This window comes from Chiloscyllium punctatum, chromosome 11, assembly GCF_047496795.1.
Source record: "Chiloscyllium punctatum isolate Juve2018m chromosome 11, sChiPun1.3, whole genome shotgun sequence".
NCBI classification, from domain to species: domain Eukaryota; kingdom Metazoa; phylum Chordata; class Chondrichthyes; order Orectolobiformes; family Hemiscylliidae; genus Chiloscyllium; species Chiloscyllium punctatum.
In genome coordinates this window covers 23,046,242-23,070,017 of record NC_092749.1, presented here as the reverse complement: position 1 = coordinate 23,070,017, position 23,776 = coordinate 23,046,242, and positions in this window count along the sequence as shown.

Sequence of the window (23,776 nt, the reverse complement as noted above, 5' to 3'; positions counted from 1 at the left end):
TGTCCATATTTACAAACACAGATTCGACTTTATTCTTGTCCTTTACAATCCTGTGCATTTTTTTCAATCTTGTATATATACATATATTTGGCTGAGGCATCAGCAGAGCCCAAAAAAACGTCTGTATGGGCCCCCTGTTCTTCTTTCGGCAGGCCGATCTTACACAGTGGTCTTTCCCCACCGCGCCTTGGCGGCAGCTGCCCCAAGCTTCAGCGCGTCCCTCAACACGTAGTCTTGGACCTTGGAATGTGCCAGTCTGCAACACTCGGTCGGGGTCAACTCCTTCAGCTGGAAGATCAACAGGTTTCGGACCGCCCAGAGAGCGTCCTTCACCGAGTTGATGATCCTCCAGGCGCAGTTAATGTTCGTCTCGGTGTGAGTCCCGGGGAACAGGCCGTAGAGCACGGAGTCCCGCGTCACGGCGCTGCTCGGGACGAACCTCGACAAGCACCACTGCATTCCTCTCCAGACTTCCTCTGCATAGGCACATTCCAGAAGGAGGTGTGTGACAGTCTCGTCCCCCCCGCAGCCACTTCGAGGGCAGCGTGCGGTGCGGCAGAGAGTCCGGGCGTGCATAAAGGATCTCACAGGCAGAGCCCTTCTCACCACCAGCCAAGCCATGTCTTGGTGCTTGTTGGAAAGTTCTGGCGTTGAGGCATTCTGCCAAATGGCTTTGACAGTCTGCTCAGGGAACCGCTCGACAGGATCCGCCCTCTCCTTTTCCCGAAGGGTCTCAAGGACACTACGTGCTGACCACTTCCTGATGGACTTGTGGTCAAAGGTGTTTTTCCTCATAAATTTCTCCACGAAGGACAGGTGATACGGAATGGTCCAACTACTCGGAGCGTTCCGCGGCAGCGAGGCCAGGCCCATCCTTCGCAACACCGGGGACAGGTAGAACCTCAGTACGTAGTGACACTTGGTGTTTGAGTACCGGGGATCCACGCACAGCTTGATGCAGCCACACACAAAGGTGGCCATCAGGGTGAGGGTGGCATTGGGCGTGTTTTTTCCCCCATTGCACCGGTCTTTGTACATTGAGTCTCTTCGGACCCGGTCCATCTTTGATCTCCAAATGAATTGGAAGATGGCCCGGGTGACTGCGGCGGCACAGGTCCTGGGGATAGGCCAGACCTGTGCCACATATAGCAATACTGAGAGGACCTCACACCTGATGACCAGGTTTTTTCCCGCGATGGAGAGCGACCGTTGCCCCCATCTGCCTAGTTTCTGTCTCATCTTCCTGATCCGCTCCTCCCAGGTCTTGGCGCACGCCCCAGCCCCCCCGAACCAAATACCCAGCACCTTCAGGTGGTCAGTCCTGACGGTGAAGGGGATAGAGGATTGGTCGGCCCAGTTCCCGAAGAGCATGGCCTCGCTCTTGCCTCGGTTTACCTTGGCCCCCGAGGCCCGTTCGAACTGGTCGCAGATGCACACGAGTCTGTGCACGGACAGCGGATCCGAGCAGAAAACAGCGACGTCATCCATGTACAGGGAGGCCTTAACCTGCAGGCCCCCGCTGCCAGGAATAGTCACCCCCCTCAGGCTCGCATCCTTCCTGATGGATTCGGCAAATGGCTCTATGCAACACACAAAACAAGGCGGGTGAGAGGGGGCATCCCTGCCTGACTCCAGATCTTACAGAGAAGCTATCTGATTCCCACCCATTGATTGAGACTGCACTGACAATGTTGGTGTAGAGCAGTCTGATCCAATTTCCGATTCCCTCCCCAAAGCCCATTTTGGAGAGGACATCCCTCATATATGTATGCGATATCCTGTCAAAGGCTTTCTCCTGGTCCAGGCTGATGAGGCAGGTGTCCACCCCCCTGTCCTGCACGTAGGCGATCGTATCCCTGAGGAGTGCGAGACTCTCAGAGATCTTCCTGCCCGGTACAGCACAGGTTTGGTCCGGGTGGATCACCGATCCCAGAGCAGACCTGACCCGGTTGGCGATGACCTTTGACAGGATTTTGTAGTCTGCATTTAACAGTGAGATCGGTCTCCAATTTCTAATTTCCTCCCTCTCCCCCTTCCGCTTGTAGACGAGGGTGATGATGCCTTTCCTCATGGATTCACTCATGGTACCTGCCCGGAGCATACTGACATACACCTCCAGCAGGTCCTGGCCGATCAAGTCCCAAAGAGCGGAATAAACCTCGACCGGTAAGCCGTCGCTTCCGGGAGTTTTATTCTTTTCGAAGGACTCGAGGGCCTTGGTCAGTTCATCCAGAGATAGCGGCTGGTCCAGCCTCTCTCGTGTTCCGTCATCTAGGACCTCCGTGATAGAGGACAGGAACGACTGGGAGGCCGCGCTGTCGGTCGGCTTCGAGTCATACAGGCTGGCGTAGAAGGATATGCTGATCCTCATGACGTCAGCCTGAGATGACGTTACCGAGCCATCTTCTTTCTTCAGGCTGCTGAGCACGGAGCTCTCTTTGTGCACCTTCTGGAAGAAGAAACGTGAGCACGTCTCGTCCTGCTCCACCGAGCGGACCCTGGACCGGAAGATTATCCTGGAGGCCTCCGAGGCAAAGAGCGAGGCTTGCTGGCCCTTCACCTCCTTGAGGTCCTCCGTGACATCCACCCCCATCGTCTGCAGCAGGAGCAGGTTCTGCATACTTTCCTGGAGCTGGGACAGTTTCCCCCGCCTCTCTCTCGCCTCCTGGACACCTTTGAGGATAAAGAACCTCTTGATGTTCCCTTTTACCGTTTCCCACCAGTCCGCTGGAGACTCAAAGAGGGGCTTCACGGTTCTCCAACCTGCGTAATCCCTCTTGAGCTCTTCGATGTTTCCCGGGGTCAACAGCTTAGTGTTCAGTTTCCACGTTCCCTTGCCCGCCCGCTGTTCGTCCTGTAGGTGACAGTCGGCCAGCAGGAGGCAGTGGTCAGAGAAGAACACCGGCTTGACGTCGGTGGATCTGACCGAGAGCGTTCGGGACACAAACAGGTAATCTATCCTTGAGCGGATAGACCCGTCTGCCCGTGACCAGGTGTATCTACGCTGCGCTCCATCTGCAGGGGCGCTGAAGACGTCGTGCAGCTTGGCGTCTTTGACCGTTTCCATCAGGGCCCTGGACGTAGCGTCCGGTTTACTGTCCCCCCCGCCGGATCGTCCATCAGCATCAATGATGCAGTTGAAGTCTCCGGCCAGAATGACCGGCCTGGACGTAGCCAGCAGCAGTGGAAGCTGTTGCAGGACGGCCAACCGTTCACTCTTACCCACTGGGGCGTACACGTTGATTAGTCTCACGGGAGCGTTTCTGTATTTGACGTCCACGACGAGGAGGCGCCCGCCCACCACCTCCTTAACCTCGGAGATGGTGAAGTTGCCTCCCCGCAACAGGATACCCAGGCCGGAGGCGCGGCTATCGTTGCCCCCCGACCACACTGACGGCCCGTGGGCCCACAAGCTCGACCATCTCCTGTAACTGCTGAGGTGCGGTATCCCGCACTCCTGCAGAAACAGGACATCGGCTTTGACGTTGGCCAGGAAGGCCAGCGTTGAAACACATCGCGTAGCCGCTTTAATGCTACGCACATTTATGCTGGCAATTTTAAACCCCATTTTAACAGTTTGCGGGGTTACCAGTGTCCATTTTCTTCTGGTCTTGCTCCAGTGGGGTAGCTGCGTGCATCCCCGTGGTGACAGCAAACTGCTGGACCTTCCCAGGGCTGAGGTAGTTGTCCGGCTCCACGCTAGAGTCATTTCCCCGCTCTGGTGTCATCGTGTCAGACCCAGGGTCCGCATCGCCCCGTTCTCCATCTGACATCAGGGCTGTCACTGGGACGCTGCTCCCAGTTCCCTGGAGCTGTGGGCCGGTGGGTACCCCTTGGTTCTCACCGGGTAGGGGGAGGCCTTCACCCATCCCCTCAGAGGGATCGTCTTTTCCTTCTTGGGCGGTGTTGCCCTCCTTTCTCCCCACGGCGCTCTGCCTCTTCCTCCGGGGGCGACCCTTCTTGCGCCCGTCCTCACCCTCGGAGGAGCTGCCTGTATCCTCCTCTTGGAGGTGTCTCTTCCCCCTTCGCTTGGTGGCTTTGGGGCCCTCGAGAGGTTTCCTTTTCCTGTTTTTAACGATAATCCACTGCTCTGCCTCCTTTGATCCCTCCTCTTCCATTTCCTCCGTCTGTCTTGCAGGAGCTTGGGTCGGCTGCTGCATCTCCCCGCTGTCTGCTGCCTGCTCCTCTACAACTTTCCCTTCCTTCTGGGTGCCTCCAGGCACCGTTCCTTTGCTGATTCGCGGTACCTCGTTAGACTTTGTCGGTCCGCGGCTCGTGTTGCCACCTCCGGCCATCTGTGCGTAGGTGGCGGCTCCTCGTCTTGGGCAGGCCTTGTACATGTGGCCCGCCTCCCCGCACAGGTTGCAGCTCTTTTCCTCCCGACAGTCCTTTGTCAAGTGACCCTCCTGTTTGCAGTTCCTGCAGATGGTCACTTTGCAATCCACCGCCACGTGTCCCGACTTCCCGCAGGTTCGGCACACTTTGGGCTGCCCTGCATATGTCAGGTAGCCTCTGCTCCCTCCGATTGCGAAGCTCGAGGGTGGGTGGAGGATGTTCCCACTGTCATCGGCCCTCAGAGTTACCTTGACCTGCCTCTTACTGGTCCAGATCCCAAAGGGGTCGATCACATCGGTGGCTTCTCCCTCGACTTGGACGTACCTTCCCAGGAAGGTCAGGACATCAGCCGCTGGAACGTAGGGGTTGTACATATGGATTGTAACAACCCGGTTCCTCTGTGCAGGAAGCACACACAATGGCGTCGCCGACAAGATGGAAAACAGCGGCTCCCCTTCCTTCTCCTTGAAGACCTTCAGGAGCTGTTCGCACTGCTTCACGCTTCTGAAGGTCACATCGAAGTAGCCTGCCTGACTCCACTTTTTTTTTTTTATTTCAAAAATATACTTTATTCATAAATGATTTGATGGTCTGTACATTGGATCATGCCATACATATGTCCATATTTACAAACACAGATTCGACTTTATTCTTGTCCTTTACAATCCTGTGCATTTTTTCAATCTTGTATATATACATATATTTGGCTGAGGCATCAGCAGAGCCCAAAAAAACATCTGTATGGGCCCCCTGTTCTTCTTTCGGCAGGCCGATCTTACACGGTGGTCTTTCCCCACCGCGCCTTGGCGGCAGCTGCCCCAAGCTTCAGCGCGTCCCTCAACACGTAGTCTTGGACCTTGGAATGTGCCAGTCTGCAACACTCGGTCGGGGTCAACTCCTTCAGCTGGAAGATCAACAGGTTTCGGACCGCCCAGAGAGCGTCCTTCACCGAGTTGATGATCCTCCAGGCGCAGTTAATGTTCGTCTCGGTGTGAGTCCCGGGGAACAGGCCGTAGAGCACGGAGTCCCGCGTCACGGCGCTGCTCGGGACGAACCTCGACAAGCACCACTGCATTCCTCTCCAGACTTCCTCTGCATAGGCACATTCCAGAAGGAGGTGTGTGACAGTCTCGTCCCCCCCGCAGCCACTTCGAGGGCAGCGTGCAGTGCGGCAGAGAGTCCGGGCGTGCATAAAGGATCTCACAGGCAGAGCCCTTCTCACCACCAGCCAAGCCATGTCTTGGTGCTTGTTGGAAAGTTCTGGCGATGAGGCATTCTGCCAAATGGCTTTGACAGTTCGCTCAGGGAACCGCTCGACAGGATCCGCCCTCTCCTTTTCCCGAAGGGTCTCAAGGACGCTACGTGCTGACCACTTCCTGATGGACTTGTGGTCAAAGGTGTTTTTCCTCATAAATATCTCCACGAAGGACAGGTGATACGGAACGGTCCAACTACTCGGAGCGTTCCGCGGCAGCGAGGCCAGGCCCATCCTTCGCAACACCGGGGACAGGTAGAACCTCAGTACGTAGTGACACTTGGTGTTTGAGTACCGGGGATCCACGCACAGCTTGATGCAGCCACACACAAAGGTGGCCATCAGGGTGAGGGTGGCATTGGGCGTGTTTTTTCCCCCATTGCACCGGTCTTTGTACATTGAGTCTCTTCGGACCCGGTCCATCTTTGATCTCCAAATGAATTGGAAGATGGCCCGGGTGACTGCGGCGGCACAGGTCCTGGGGATAGGCCAGACCTGTGCCACATATAGCAATACTGAGAGTACCTCACACCTGATGACCAGGTTTTTTCCCGCGATGGAGAGCGACCATTGCCCCCATCTGCCTAGTTTCTGTCTCATCTTCCTGATCCGCTCCTCCCAGGTCTTGGCGCATGCCCCAGCCCCCCCGAACCAAATACCCAGCACCTTCAGGTGGTCAGTCCGGACGGTGAAGGGGATAGAGGATTGGTCGGCCCAGTTCCCGAAGAGCATGGCCTCGCTCTTGCCTCGGTTTACCTTGGCCCCCGAGGCCCGTTCGAACTGGTCGCAGATGCACACGAGTCTGTGCACGGACAGCAGATCCGAGCAGAAAACAGCGACGTCATCCATGTACAGGGAGGCCTTAACCTGCAGGCCCCCGCTGCCAGGAATAGTCACCCCCCTCAGGCTCGCATCCTTCCTGATGGATTCGGCAAATGGCTCTATGCAACACACAAACAAGGCGGGTGAGAGGGGGCATCCCTGCCTGACTCCAGATCTTACAGGGAAGCTATCTGATTCCCACCCATTGATTGAGACTGCACTGACAATGTTGGTGTAGAGCAGTCTGATCCAATTTCCGATTCCCTCCCCAAAGCCCATTTTGGAGAGGACATCCCTCATATATGTATGCGATATCCTGTCAAAGGCTTTCTCCTGGTCCAGGCTGATGAGGCAGGTGTCCACCCCCCTGTCCTGCACGTAGGCGATCGTATCCCTGAGGAGTGCGAGACTCTCAGAGATCTTCCTGCCCGGTACAGCACAGGTTTGGTCCGGGTGGATCACCGATCCCAGAGCAGACCTGACCCGGTTGGCGATGACCTTTGACAGGATTTTGTAGTCTGCATTTAACAGTGAGATCGGTCTCCAATTTCTAATTTCCTCCCTCTCCCCCTTCCGCTTGTAGACGAGGGTGATGATGCCTTTCCTCATGGATTCACTCATGGTACCTGCCCGGAGCATACTGACATACACCTCCAGCAGGTCCTGGCCGATCAAGTCCCAAAGAGCGGAATAAACCTCGTCCATCAGCATCAATGATTTTTTTTTTTTATTTCAAAAATATACTTTATTCATAAATGATTTGATGGTCTGTACATTGGATCATGCCATACATATGTCCATATTTACAAACACAGATTCGACTTTATTCTTGTCCTTTACAATCCTGTGCATTTTTTCAATCTTGTATATATACATATATTTGGCTGAGGCATCAGCAGAGCCCAAAAAAAACGTCTGTATGGGCCCCCTGTTCTTCTTTCGGCAGGCCGATCTTACACAGTGGTCTTTCCCCACCGCGCCTTGGCGGCAGCTGCCCCAAGCTTCAGCGCGTCCCTCAACACGTAGTCTTGGACCTTGGAATGTGCCAGTCTGCAACACTCGGTCGGGGTCAACTCCTTCAGCTGGAAGATCAACAGGTTTCGGACCGCCCAGAGAGCGTCCTTCACCGAGTTGATGATCCTCCAGGCGCAGTTAATGTTCGTCTCGGTGTGAGTCCCGGGGAACAGGCCGTAGAGCACGGAGTCCCGCGTCACGGCGCTGCTCGGGACGAACCTCGACAAGCACCACTGCATTCCTCTCCAGACTTCCTCTGCATAGGCACATTCCAGAAGGAGGTGTGTGACAGTCTCGTCCCCCCCGCAGCCACTTCGAGGGCAGCGTGCGGTGCGGCAGAGAGTCCGGGCGTGCATAAAGGATCTCACAGGCAGAGCCCTTCTCACCACCAGCCAAGCCACGTCTTGGTGCTTGTTGGAAAGTTCTGGCGATGAGGCATTCTGCCAAATGGCTTTGACAGTCTGCTCAGGGAACCGCTCGACAGGATCCGCCCTCTCCTTTTCCCGAAGGGTCTCAAGGACGCTACGTGCTGACCACTTCCTGATGGACTTGTGGTCAAAGGTGTTTTTCCTCATAAATTTCTCCACGAAGGACAGGTGATACGGAACGGTCCAACTACTCGGAGCGTTCCGCGGCAGCGAGGCCAGGCCCATCCTTCGCAACACCGGGGACAGGTAGAACCTCAGTACGTAGTGACACTTGGTGTTTGCGTACCGGGGATCCACGCACAGTTTGATGCAGCCACACACAAAGGTGGCCATCAGGGTGAGGGTGGCATTGGGCGTGTTTTTTCCCCCATTGCACCGGTCTTTGTACATAGAGTCTCTTCGGACCCGGTCCATCTTTGATCTCCAAATGAATTGGAAGATGGCCCGGGTGACTGCGGCGGCACAGGTCCTGGGGATAGGCCAGACCTGTGCCACATATAGCAATACTGCGAGGACCTCACACCTGATGACCAGGTTTTTTCCCGCGATGGAGAGCGACCGTTGCCCCCATCTGCCTAGTTTCTGTCTCATCTTCCTGATCCGCTCCTCCCAGGTCTTGGCGCACGCCCCAGCCCCCCCGAACCAAATACCCAGCACCTTCAGGTGGTCAGTCCTGACGGTGAAGGGGATAGAGGATTGGTCGGCCCAGTTCCCGAAGAGCATGGCCTCGCTCTTGCCTCGGTTTACCTTGGCCCCCGAGGCCCGTTCGAACTGGTCGCAGATGCACACGAGTCTGTGCACGGACAGCGGATCCGAGCAGAAAACAGCGACGTCATCCATGTACAGGGAGGCCTTAACCTGCAGGCCCCCGCTGCCAGGAATAGTCACCCCCCTCAGGCTCGCATCCTTCCTGATGGATTCGGCAAATGGCTCTATGCAACACACAAACAAGGCGGGTGAGAGGGGGCATCCCTGCCTGACTCCAGATCTTACAGGGAAGCTATCTGATTCCCACCCATTGATTGAGACTGCACTGACAATGTTGGTGTAGAGCAGTCTGATCCAATTTCCGATTCCCTCCCCAAAGCCCATTTTGGAGAGGACATCCCTCATATATGTATGCGATATCCTGTCAAAGGCTTTCTCCTGGTCCAGGCTGATGAGGCAGGTGTCCACCCCCCTGTCCTGCACGTAGGCAATCGTATCCCTGAGGAGTGCGAGACTCTCAGAGATCTTCCTGCCCGGTACAGCACAGGTTTGGTCCGGGTGGATCACCGATCCCAGAGCAGACCTGACCCGGTTGGCGATGACCTTTGACAGGATTTTGTAGTCTGCATTTAACAGTGAGATCGGTCTCCAATTTCTAATTTCCTCCCTCTCCCCCTTCCGCTTGTAGACGAGGGTGATGATGCCTTTCCTCATGGATTCACTCATGGTACCTGCCCGGAGCATACTGACATACACCTCCAGCAGGTCCTGGCCGATCAAGTCCCAAAGAGCGGAATAAACCTCGTCCATCAGCATCAATGATACACTTAGGGAAGCTGTGTTGTACATACCCTGAGTATGCTCTGAACCATGCTTGTACACTGATCCATCTGCTACAAAGACAGTACAGTCAGTGTGCCAGACTGTACAGATTGCTTCATGCATCCTGCACAAGGAGCACCCAATCAATAGGCTGCATGCCAGATATATTACTGAACTGCAAGGAGATCCTTATGCAAGTCAACCTCTTATGTTATTACAATGACAAAGTCATTAATATTCATTGCCACATTCAGGGATAATGTTTCAATCAATTAAATGTTATTCGTACTTATTATGCAGTCTCCACCACATACCCCTGCTCTCAAAGTGCCTGAGGATATTAAGAATTATAATTTTGATAGTTAGCAATCAGAAGAGATAGAATCTATTCCCTTGGAAGTGTGTCTCTCAGCGTGAGGTTGCTGCAGAAGTTGTATCCAGAGTCCTCCTACAATAAGCTGTTATGAGTCTCCATATAGAAGCCCAGGGGCTGCTAGCAGTTACATCCAATATCATCAGATGTGCTAATCTCTGAAATGCAAGTATTTAATTCTTGAAGATGTTGTTATTGGACAAATCAGTCAAGCGGATTAGGAAAATGATGTAAACTCTGTATGGTAGAGAATTTATTAGCTTTGAATGGTTCAGAGTTTAACAAAGATCAACTGTTTTACAAGTGACAGCAGAATTTTATAATTGTGTCATTTCAAACAAATCTGAAAAGTAACAACTATTTAAAATTCAGTTGTAATTCTTTTTTGCTCAAAGTATAGAGACATTTGTAAGAGAGATCTGCACTTTATGTTAACTTATTGGAATTCCATTCATCTCATCTGACTTTGTTGATGATTCCAACTTACTTTTCCTGTTCAGGTTAATTTGTGAAACTTTGCTGCTTTTATTGGTTAGATAGTGTGGCTCAGTGATTAGCACTGCTGCTAGCACATCATGGTGACTCAGTGGATTGCTGCCTCACAGTGCCAAAGACCTGGTTTATATTCCATCCTTGGGCATCAGTCTGTGTGGAGTTTCCATAGGTCTGCGTGGATTTCCTCCGGGTGCTCCGGTTTCCTCCCACAGTCCAAAGATGCGCAAGTTAGGTGGATTGGCCATGGGAAATGCAGGGATAGAGTGGGTCTGGGTGGGATGCTCTTTAGAGGGTCGGTGTGGACTCGATGAGCTGAATGGCCTGCCTCCACATTGTAATGATTCTAAGTGCTCCTGTTAGTTGAATTGTAAATAACATGGACTCTATAACATAGCCTTGCTTGACCCCAGTTCAGATTTTGAAGATATTTGTTTTGCATCTCCTCCTCAAGACAGTAACTAAAGTCTTAGTGCACATAACAAATGTCATCACACTCGGGGACGGCAGGAAGACCTGCACTGTGTATCAGTGACATAAAGAATGTTAAAGAATTCTACCAGTAATGCCTCCACCACATTTTCTGTGAAAATTAACTTCAATGGACTATACACTGTGTTTGAATAGTCAAAAACCATCACCCCGGCAGAGTCTGTTCTTTCAAGTCTCAAATAGCCAAAGTTCTGGGAGAGGATGGGGGTTGGGGGGATGCGGATAAAGAAAACGTTCCCCACTGACAAAGACACTCTGAAGGCTCCCTTGAAGAGTAGCAGCTTTGACAGCAATACCCAGGAGGAGCTTGCTACCAATCTTATCAAATGGCGATAATTTGTCCCACCAAGCTGCATCACCCTTTGATTTCAAACATCTCAATGATAAAGCAGGGTGATAGTACAGAAGGAAGCAAACCCTGCCCTCCAGCTCTCACTGCCTCAGGGGACTTCCTCCTCCATTTTCACAAAGATCTTGTGACTAAAACAGGGGAGATGGGGCATACTAGCAATGCTCTAGACTCGTAATTCAAAACCTAAGGCTAATATCCTGTGGGCATAGGTTCAAATCGGGGAGAATGGTTGAATTTGAATTTTGGCAAAAACTTGGAAAAAATTGGTAGCCTAGTGGTGACCCTTGTCATAAAAACCCATCATGAATCTTCTTTAAGAAAGGAAATCAGCAGTCCTCATCTCGTCTGGCCTACATATGGCTCTAGACTCACAGTAATGTGGTAAAAACAATGACTGCAGATGCTGGAAACCAGATTCTGGATTCGTGGTGCTGGAAGAGCACAGCAGTTCAGGCAGCATCCAAGTAGCTTCAAAATCGACGTTTCGGGCAAAAGCCCTTCCTGATTAAAGGCTTTTGCCCGAAACGTCGATTTTGAAGCTAATTGGATGCTGCCTGAACTGCTGTGCTCTTCCAGCACCACTAATCCAGAATCACAGTAATGTGGTTAATTCCTAACTGATCTTTGGACAATGAATGTTAGCTCGATCAGTGATGCACAGCATCCCATGAGGCATTGATAAAACACTTGTTTGATATTTCTTTAACTGAACTGAAGCTAAAAAACAGTAGGCAAATTGCAGGTTCCTGTATGACCTCCATTTCTGAAGAAAGGAAAGCTAGTTACAACTGGTTGGATGGACCAAGGGCAAAGTGATTCCAGGTTATGCTTCTCCTTCCAGGATATCCGAGTCCAAACAAACCTCTGCATAAATATCACGGGGAGATTTTTTTTAAAACAGCACACCATGACACTAAAATGAAAAGTTGGAGCTTGGCAAAAGATGTATGAATCAAAGAGGTTCATTATCAACCCCTCCATTTGAACAATAAGAGCACTGATTGGCTAAACACAATTCTTCTGCCGCCTTCGCCTCCGCGCCTACTTCTTCAACCAGGATTCTCATCTACCCTCTGACGACCCCTTCTCCCGCCTCCAACACACCCCATTCACCTGGACACCCCGTGCTGGCCTCTTACCTGCCCTCGATCTCTTCATAGCCAACTGCCGCCGTGACATTAACCGCCTCAACCTCTCCACCCCTCTCACCCACTCCAACCTCTCACTCTCGGAACGTGCAGCCCTCCACTCCCTCCGTTCCAACCCCAACCTCACTATCAAAATGGCAGATAAGGGAGGCGCGGTAGTAGTTTGGCGCACTGACCTTTACACCGCTGAGGCTAAATGCCAGCTCGCGGACACCTCCTCCTACTGCCCCCTTGGCCATGACCCCATCTCCCACCACCAAACCATCATCTCCCAGACCATCCATAACCTCATCACCTCAGGGGATCTCCCATCCACTGCCTCCAACCTCATAGTCCCACAACCCTATACCGCCCGTTTCTACCTCCTGCCCAAAATCCACAAACCTGACTGCCCCGGCTGACCCATTGTCTCAGCCTGTTCCTGCCCCACCGAACTCATCTCTGCATACCTCGACATGGTCCTGTCCCCCTTAGTCCAAGAACTCCCCACCCACATTCGGGATACCACTCACGCCCTCCACCTCCTCCATGATTTTCGCTTCCCCGGTCCCCAACGCCTTATCTTCACCATGGACATCCAGTCCCTGTACACCTCCATCCCCCATCACGAAGAACTCAAAGCCCTCCACTTCTTCCTTTCCCGCCGTACCAACCAGTACCCTTCCACTGACACCCTCCTTCGACTGACTGAACTGGTCCTCACCCCGAACAACTTCTCTTTCCAATCCTCCCACTTCCTCCAAACCAAAGGAGTAGCCATGGGCACCCGCATGGGCCCCAGCTATGCCTGCCTCTTCGTAGGATATGTGGAGCAGTCCATCTTCCGCAGCTACACTGGCACCACCCCTCAACTTTTCCTCCGCTACATCGATGACTTTATCGGCGCTGCCTCATGCTCCCACGAGGAGTAGAACAGTTCATCCACTTTACCAACACCTTCCACCCCGTCCTCAAATTCACCTGGACCGTCTCAGACTCCTCCCTCCCCTTCCTAGACCTTTCCATTTCTATCTCGGGCAACCAAATCAACACTGACATTTACTATAAACCGACCGACTCCCACAGCTACCTAGACTACACCTCCTCCCACCCTGCCCACTGTAAAAATGCCATCCCATATTCCCAATTCCTTTGTCTCCGCCGCATCTGCTCCCAGGAGAACCAGTTCCAATACCGAACAACCCAGATGGCCTCCTTCTTCCAAGACCGCAATTTCCCCCCAGACGTGATTGACGATGCTCTCCACCGCATCTCCTCCAATTCCCACTCCTCCGCCCTTGAGCCCCGCCCCTCCAATCGCCACCAGGACAGAACCCCACTGGTCCTCACCTACCACCCCACCAACCTCCATATACATCGTATCATCCGTCGTCATTTCCGCCACCTCCGAACCACCACCAGGGATATATTTCCCTCCCCTCCCCTATCAGCGTTCCGAAAAGACCACTCCCTCCATGACTCCCTCGTCAGGTCCACACCCCCCACCAACCCAACCTCCACTCCCAGCACCTTCCCCTGCAACCGCAAGAAATGCAAAACTTGCGCCCACACCTCCCCCCCTTACTTCCCTCCAAGGCCCCAAGGGATCCTTCCATATCTGCCACAAATTCACCTGCACTTTCCTTGTCACAGTCTTGAAAATGTGATTGTCTGTTTTCTTGAAAGTCTAAAAGAACTAGGTGTCTATTGTTGGGAAAAGGACCTTATGGTAATTGTATCAGTTATAGGCAAAATCATCATAATCTTACCAGGCCACAGAGCTGTTTTCTCGTTAGAGAGAGAGATGATTGGTGGTGGTTTATCCTGAGGGTCACCAGACTCCAGGCAACGAGAGAGGTTGCTATGAGTTACCTTACTCAATTTAGGTCTAGTATGGCTTTTTAGCTGCCTCAGGTCCACATAACGGCACCAACTACAACGGCTTGCTGGCCCGGATTCTGAAGAAAATTTTAACCATTTGAACAAAACGTGGCTTTGTTTTGGGGTTTTGTTGTGGGCTGACCCAGAGTCCCTCTGATCAGGATACATCCTGAGTAAAGCCTTGCGATTGCCTACATTCAAGTGGTGTTCCCCAAGCTCAATTGGACCGGTGAGGGTGTCCACTTCCATTAGAATACCCTATAACTCATATGCTCCATTTGCTGCATGTTCCAAAGATAAAGTCAGTTGTGGACCCCACTTGATGCCCACTTGGGCTTCTGCCAGTAGGTACTTTTCTATAGTTACATCATTAATCCCACATACCGACTGGTCTCTAAACATCTCATTCAGGGTTAACCCAAAGTCACATGCCTCTGCCAGTCATCTTAACCTCCTCAAAAATCCCAATGTGGGTTTTTCTGGTTCTCAAGTTGATGAGTAAAAAGGATAGCATCTCAGAATTAGAGGAGGCTTGGGGTTGTAATATATCTTAGCTATATCTGTCAATTCTTGAAAGAGACCAATAACCTAGTGGGAAGATTTGCTTATTCGATTAAGGGAGACTGTAAACTATTAGAGGGAGGGGCTGGAGAGATCCTAAGTAGCAGAGTAAATTGAAAGATAGATGAGGATGCTTTTCAATCTGAAAAGAACAAGTTAATTAGAAAAGACAGACAAGAACAAGTCAGAGGACAAGGTAAATCTGAAGAATTAAACTGCATTTATTTCATTGCAAGGGGTCGTACAGATAAAGCTGATGAACTCAGGGCATTTTTGGGAAAGATGGGATTGGGATGTCATAGCTATTACAGAAACTTGGGTGAGGGTTTGTTGTGATTGGTAGCTCAATGAACCGTGTTTCAGATGCTATAGGAAGGGTAGAAAAAGAGACAAGAGAGGAGAGGGAGTGGTATTTTTGATGAAGGAAAACATTTCTGTTGTAACTAGAGAGGCTATTTCTGAAAATTCGTCCAGTGAAAATATATATGGGCTGAAATTAGAAATAAGAAAGGAATGATCACCTTGATGGTCTTGTACTGTAGACCTCCCAATAGTCAGAGGGAAACTGAGAGACAAATATGTAGAGAGACCTTAGATATATGTAATAACAATAAAGTTATAACAGAAGGTGATTTTAAACTTCCAAGCACTGACTGGAACTATCATATTGTTAAAGTTTTGGATGGTGAAGAATTTGTTAACTGCATTCAAGAAAATGTTCTTCATCAGTATACATTCAGTTTTCCAGGTGCAAAGGGGTTCTTGTGATCTTGAATAAACTTTCTGTCTAACTTACTTTGTCTTAGTTGAGCTGATTGTTTTTTTACAGAGCAACATTCTGTATCCAGGGCAATCAATTGTAAAATCCTTGCAATTTACAAACCACTGCCAGGAGAAAACATAAAGGGATGGCAAAGGGATAGGCATTCAGCAATTGCTGGAAATACTCGGCAGGCTGGTGGAGAGAGAAACAGAGGAATGATTCTCCTACCCTATTGGGGTTATGTTGAGAAATGGCAAGGTGTTGGAGGAAGGTTAGGTGAGGGAGCTTTTAGTCTTCCTGTCACTTTGGCACATTGCCAGCAGTGGGCATGACTCACTGGGCCACTTTAATGGCAAAATACGGACCATTTCTATTCCCATGGGCATCTTGCCTCTGTCAGGAAGACCAGTCCCTCAACCAAACTCCCCATTCTAAGGGCACCTCAGCATTGAGACCCCATACTGGGACTGCAGCCTCAGCACTGGCACCACTGGAATTGGCACTGCTGAGGCCACTGCACTGCTGGCCCCCTGTCCACACTGACTATTTGGGAGTTGGGTGGGGGGGGGAGAGGGAGGCTGCAAGAGGATTGCGCAGCCATTCAATTTAGGATGGGATCTTCCTTTCAGCACTGGTGTCTGAACCTGAAGATATTCCAGAAAATCCAGCCCAGAATTTACAGCCCAGCTCAATTATTTGGAGCAGAACCAGGAAACGTTGGAGATGTCACAGGTTTTAAGGGCCAAGAGACAGGAAAAGGTTGGGAAGAGGAAAAGGGATTGACTGTGAAGCAGCTGTACAGAACATTGGTTAGGCCATCTTTGGAATATTGCGTATAATCCTGGTCTCCTTCCTATCAGAAGAATATTGTGAGACCGGAAAGGGTTCAGAAAAGATGTACAAGGATGTGGCCAAGTTTGGAGGATTTGAGCTATAGGGAGCGGCTGAATAGGCTGGGGCTGTTTTCCCTGGAGCATCAGAGGTTGGGGAGGGGGGTTGGACCTTATAGAGGTTTATAAAATCATGAGGGGTATGGATAGGGTAAATAGAAAAAGGTCTTTTCCCTGGGGTGTGGGAGTCCAGAACTAGAGGGCATAGGTTTAGGGTGAGAGGAGGTAGATAAAAAAAGAGATCTAAGGGACAACATTTTTACGCAGAGGGTGGTGAGTGTATGGAATGAGCTGCCAGAGGAAGTGGTCATGGGTGGTACAGCATTTAAAAGGCATTTGGATGGGCATATGAATAGAAAGGGTTTAGAGGGATATGAGCCGAGTGCTGACAGGTGGGACTAGATTGGGTTGGGATAACTGGTCAGCATGGACGGGTTGGACCAAAGGGTCTGTTTCCATGCTATATATGTCTATGATTCAATGACTCTATAATTTTGTTTATCTGTTCCTCACTTCCAGTAATTAAAAGCAGGAGTAGCTCAAGTCGCCTTCTCAAGGCTGTTCCTCATGGTTGATCATCTATTTCAATACCATTTTCTCACGTTACTGCCATAGCCCTTGATCGCTTTAATATTCATTGATCTCTGCAGCTTGAATATTCTCAAGGACTGAGGCCCCTTATCCATCTGGAGTAGAGAATTCTGATCACTCCCCACCCTCTGAATAAAGAAATTTCTCTGAATGTCCATTCTAATTAACTTGTTGCTTGTTCTGAGACTCTGTCCCCTGCTTCTGGAAAGGTCACAGGACTCTGCATTTCTTTTTGCCAAGTTCAATTAGAGGTTAAAAACAAAATTGCTGGTAAACATAGCTCCTAAACATCCAAATTCTGGGGATCAGATCTCCCAGTGGGGTCACAACCTGAGATATTGAGCTGGAGTCTCTGAGGCATAGAGTCATAGAGTCATAGAGACGTACAGCATGGAAACAGACCCTTCGCTCCAACCCATCCATGCTGACCAGATATCCCAACCCAATCTAGTCCCACCTGCCAGCACCTGGCCCATATCCCTCCAAACCCTTCCTATTCATATACTCATCCAAATGCCTCTTAAATGTTGCAATTGTACCAGCCTCCACCACACCCTCTGGCAGCTCATTCCATACACGTACAACCCTCTGCGTGAAACACTTGCCCCTTAGGTCTCTTTTATATCTTTCCCCTCTCACCCTAAACCTATGCCCTCTAGTTCTGGACTCCCGACTCCAGGGAAAAGACTTTGCCTATTTACCCTATCCATGCCCCTCATAATTTTGTAAACCTCTATAAGGTCACCCCTCAGCCTCCGACGCTCCAGGGAAAACAGCCCCAGCCTGTTCAGCCTCTCCCCATAGCTCAAATCCTCCAACCCTGGCAACATCCTTGTAAATTTTTTCTTAACCCTAGTGGTGGACTATCTGAAAACTGTTCTCCCAATCTGACAGGCCCCTGGATTCTTTAATTAATCTCCAAAAATAAAGTCAGGAGAAGAAAATGGATGAATAAATTCAGATGTGCTGTGCTTTCAGGAACACCAAGCAGCAGCTGGGAGAGACGTTTTTTTCTTCCTCGTGTTTTCCTGTAAACCTTTGTTCACCCAAAGGGGCAGAACTCAGTTCAATGTCTCACTTTAAAGATGTCACATTCCACAGTTCAAATTTATTTCCCACTAGTTGGTCAGTAATCCCCTATCAATCAGCTAATATATTGCCTATTCTTTTACATAGGGCAGATAGGACAGACCTTTTATTCATTCCCAGGTACTGAGTAGCACTGACAAAGTCAACATGTATTTTCCAGCCCTCATTGTAAATTGGGCGTGAACTGGTTTCTTGAATTGTTGCAATGACCACCCACAGCGTCATTCAGGAGGGAGTTCCAGGATTTTGACCCAGTGACACTGAAGGAAGAGCGATACATTTCCAATCCAGGATGGTACGTTGCTGCTGCTCCTGTCCTACTGGGTGGAGGTGGTCACAGGTTTGGCAGGTGCTATCACAGGAGGCTTGGCATATTACTGAATTACTGGATTAGTGGTGCTGGAAGAGCACAGCAGTTCATGCAGATCCGCTCCACGCTTGCAGCAATGCGCCGGCACCTAACCTCTCAACAGTCAGCCCTGCCTCAGCTGAGGGCCACACTCTCCCAGAATTGCAAAGAACCCACTCTGTACTACATCCTCAGGAGAATTCATACTCTCAACAAATAGTATTTCAACTCCATCTCAAACATCAAAAACTGTAAGTACAACAAACGTTTATCCACCCACCTCCATAACCAGTGCTCCTCAAACATTCCAGAAGCTTCCCCTGGCCTCGGAAACGCCATTAGCCATGCGGCTGATGCAGCTACCATCCCCACGCTGAGTGATGATGTCACTTCCGCCCCCATCAACGCCACTCCCACAGCCACTTCCGGCCCTCACATCATCGCTGATGTCACACGCTCAGTGACTTCCGCCACCCCTACTGCCATGATCACTACCACTTCCGCCCCCACCAGCGCCACTCACCTGCATTCTGCTGACACACCCCCCACAGACCCCACTGTCACTATACCCACACCCCAGAACCCCGAGGGCAACATTACCCCAGCTCATGCCTCCACCCCCATTCCCCCCACCATCACACCCACTCCAGGTACTGGCTCCGACCCCACTCCCAGCTCTACACCCACACCAGATCCCAGCTCCTGGCCCTGCCGAGTTTTCACCATCCCCCCAGACCTCCCACTCACTGAGGACGAACGATCATTCCTCAGCAAAGGACTCACCTTCATCCCCCTCCGTCCACGCATCAATGAATTTAATACACACCGTGACATCGAACAATTCTTCCGTCGCCTCCGCCTCCGAGCTTACTTTCACAATCAGGACTCCCGCCCACCTTCCGAGGACCCCTTCGTCCACCTCCAACACACTGCATCCACCTGGACACCCCGCGCTGGCCAATTACCTGCCCTCGACCTCTTCATTTCCAACTGCCGCCAGGACATTAACCGCCTCAACCTGTCGACCCCCCTCCCCCACTCCAACCTCTCACCCACACAACGCGCAGCCCTCCAATCCCTCTGCTCCAATCCCAACCTCACCATCAAGCCAGCAGATAAAGGGGGCGTAGTGGTAGTCTGGCGCACTGACCTCTACACCGCTGAAGCCAAACGCCAACTCGAGGACACCTCTTCCTACTGCCCCCTCGACCATGACCCCACCCCCCATCACCAAACCATCATCTCCCAGACCATACAGAACCTCATCACCTCAGGAGATCTCCCACCCACAGCTTCCAACCTCATAGTCCGGGAACCCCGCACTGCCCGGTTCTACCTCCTTCCCAAGATCCACAAGCCTGACCACCCTGGCCGACCCATTGTCTCAGCATTCTCCTGCCCCACTGAACTCATCTCTACCTACCTTGACACTGTCCTATCCCCCCTAGTCCAGAAACTCCCCACATACGTACGAGACACCACCCACACCCTCCACCTCCTCCAAAACTTCCGTTTCCCCGGCTCCCAACACCTCATCTTCACCATGGATATCCAATCCCTCTACACCTCCATCCGCCATGACCAGGGCCTCCAAGCCCTCCGTTTTTTCCTCTCCAGACGTCCCCAACAGTACCCTTCCACTGACACTCTCATTCGTTTGGCTGAACTGGTCCTCACCCTTAACAATTTCACCTTTGAATCCTCCCACTTCCTCCAGACCAAAGGAGTAGCCATGGGCATATGTATGGGCCCCAGCTATGCCTGTCTCTTTGTTGGCTATGTAGAACAGTTGATCTTCCGTAATTACACCGGCACCACTCCCCACTTCTTCCTCCGCTACATTGATGACTGCATTGGTGCCACCTCGTGCTCCCGCGAGGAGGTTGAGCAATTCATCAACTTCACCAACATATTCCACCCTGACCTTAAATTTACCTGGACCATCTCTGACACCTCCCTCCCCTTCCTGGACCTCTCCATCTCCATTAGTGACTCCCACAGCTACCTGGATTACACCTCTTCCCACCCTATCTCTTGCAAAAATGCCATCCCGTATTCCCAATTTCTCCGCCTCCGCCATACCTGCTCCCAGGAGGACCAGTTCCACCATAGAACACACTAAATGGCCTCCTTCTTTAGAGACCACAAATTCCCTTCCCACGTGGTTAAAGATGCCCTCCAACGCATCTCGTCCACATCCCACACCTCTGCCCTCAAACCCCACCCCTCCAACCGTAACAAGGACAGAACGCCCCTGGTGCTCACCTTCCACCTTACCAACCTTCGCATAAACCAAATCATCCGCCGACATTTCCGCCATCTCCAAAAAGACCCCACCACCAGGGATATATTTCCCTCCCCACCCGTTTCCACCTTCCGTAAAGACCGTTCCCTCCACGACTACCTGGTCAGGTCCACACACCCCCTACAACCCACCCTCCCATTCTGGCACTTTCCCCTGCCACCGCAGGAACTGTAAAACCTGCGCCCACACCTCCTCCCTCACCTCTATCCACGGCCCTAAAGGAGCCTTCCACATCCATCAAAGTTTTACCTGCACATCCACTAATATCATTTATTGTATCCGTTGCTCCCAATGTGGTCTCCTCTCCATTCGGGAGACTGGGTGCCTCCTAGCAGAGCGCTTTAGGGAACATCTCCGGGACAGCCGCACCAATCAACCACACCGCCCCGTGGCCCAACATTTCAACTCCCCCTCCCACTCTGCCGAGGACATGGAGGTCCTGGGCAACCTTCACCGCCGCTCCCTCACCACCAGACGCCTGGAGGAAGAACACCTCATCTTCCGCCTCGGAACACTTCAACCCCAGGGCATCAATGTGGACTTCAACAGCTTCCTCATTTCCCCTTCCCCCACCTCATCCTAGTTTCAAACTTTCAGCTCAGCACTGTCTCCTTGACTTGTCCAAACTTGTCCTACCTGTCTTTTCCACCTATCCACTCCACCCTCTCCTCCTTGACCTATCACCTTCATCTCCTCCCCCACTCACTCATTGTACTCTATGCTACTTTCTCCCCATCCCCACTCTCCTCTAGCTTATCCCTCCACACTTCAGGCTCACTGCCTTTATTCCTGATGAAGGGCTTTTGCCCGAAACGTCGATTTCGCTGCTCGTTGGATGCTGCCTGAACTGCTGTGCTCTTCCAGCACCACTAATCCAGTATTTGCTTTCCAGCATCTGCAGTCATTGTTTTTACCATATTACAGAATTACAACAGCTTTATCCTCACTGTTGTTTGAGTTCCCTGTGTATAATTGGAGCTATATTCATTCAAACAAATAAAGGCAGGCTCGACCACATTCCTAGCAGCGGTGTACATAATTGTAACTGTCAGGGTAAATTACATTTCTCTGTAATCTAACACCATGTTTACATTGTTTAAATAGGACATTTTCTGTTTCAATGTCTTGCACATAATCACTCAATATTGTGCATTGTCAGACATCCTCTGATCTATCCATTGAGACCAGGGTTATCCCAAGTCGGTGTTATGTCACGGGGTAAACCTCTATGTTAGTTTAAACCAGCCACACAAAAAGGATTCACCTCGTGTTGTAATCTGTTAAAATTCGAGAGGCAAAGAACTATCCCAGAGATCACTGTTTAAAGTAAAAATTAACAACTTTATTCTTTAAGTCCAACAGAGAAAATTAAAACCAACAACTATTTACACTCCTCCCTCTTAAACTTATTTTTTAACCTGATTAAGATTTACAAAAACAAAATTCAAGGTTCAACACCAGTCATCTGTCAAATCTTCTCTTTGTATCTTCCTCTGCAGATTTTCCTCTGTCATCTTTTTGAGGTTCTGCGCTGCAAAGTTCCTATAGACAAGTACCTTTCAGAGAGCTGTTCTGCTGGCAGTCTGTACTTATTGGTGGCTTGGCAGTTCTCCCCCTCTAGCTGTTCAAAATGTCTGGTTTTATTCTCCAAAACATTGGATCATTTCATTGGTTTTAATATTATCTAAATATTAAATTTAAATTTGATTGGATTTTGGAATCTGGAGGCATAATTTAAAACTGATTGGCTGAATTTGAATTTGTTTTTGTATCATGGCAACTAAATGCACTATTGGTTTCAACCAAGTGTTACATTATTACCTTGTTCAGGACTCTTTGTACTTTCAGTCAGTCATTACTAGCTTTTCAACTCTCTTATAGGTTCATTACACCTTCACACCTTCACAACACCTCCTCCCTTAAGAAAGAAATGAAACATTATAATGAAAACATAGCTTCATTTTATTTCTGTATTCCTGTCCCACATAAATATAACATTGAATAGATACCAACCTTACTGACACTTGATCAGTTAAATCCACGATAACACATCTGTGATTACATTCTTATGACCTGCAACATGTACAGTATGCAAATTAAAAGTTTGCAATATAAGACTCCAACAAAATAGTCTTTAAAGCATTCTAAGAACATAAGAGGATTGTGATCCGTGTAAAGAACTGTCTCTGACACGTTGTAGTGGGTGGCACGGTGGTTAACACTGCTACATCACAGCACTAGAGACCCGGGTTCAAATCCCGCCTCAGGCAACTGTCTGTGTGGAGTTGGTTCTCCCCGTGTCTTCATGGGTTTCCTCCGGGTGCTCCGGTTTCCTCCCACAGTCATAAAGATGTGCAGGTCAGGTGAACTGGCCATGCTAAATTGCCCGTAGTGTTAGGTGAAAGGGTAAGTGTAGGGGTATGGGTGAGTCGTGCTTCGGCGGGTTGGCGTGGACTTGTTGGGCCGAAGGGCCTGTTTCCACACTGTAGGTAATCTAATCTAATGACATGCACATTAAAGTGTTGTAAGACCAGCACCAAACTCAATAGTTCTTTCTCGATCATGGGAGTATTTCCTCTGGTGGATGTTGAGTTTCTTTGAAAAGTAACCAACTGACAAGTTCAATCCCATCATCATCTCCCTGTAGCAGTACAGCTCTAACTCTTATGTCACTAGCATCGATGGCAACTTTAGAAGGTTTGGAAAGGTTTGGTGTGACTAAAACAGGTGCAGTGTTCAATGTTACTTTCAAAAGGTCAAATACCTGCTGGCATTGTTCTGCCTACTGAAACTTTTTGTTCTTCTTCAGCAAATTGGTTAACGGTGCCACTACACTGCTGAAGTTTGGAACTAATTTCCGATAGAACCCACTTAGTCCCAAGAATCGAAGCACCTCTTCCTTTGAGGTTGGTCGTGGAAATTCCTTGATAGCCTTCTTCTTTGCGTTTTGTGGAGTCAACCTTCCATGACCGATCTTATGTCCCAAGAAGGTGACCTCTGCTTTCACGAATTCAATTTTGTTTAAGTTTATTACTAGTTTTGGTTCTCATAGTCGTTCAAAGAGCTCTGCTGACTGTACCATGTGATCTTTCCGGGACTTTCTATAGGCCACTACATCACTCAGATA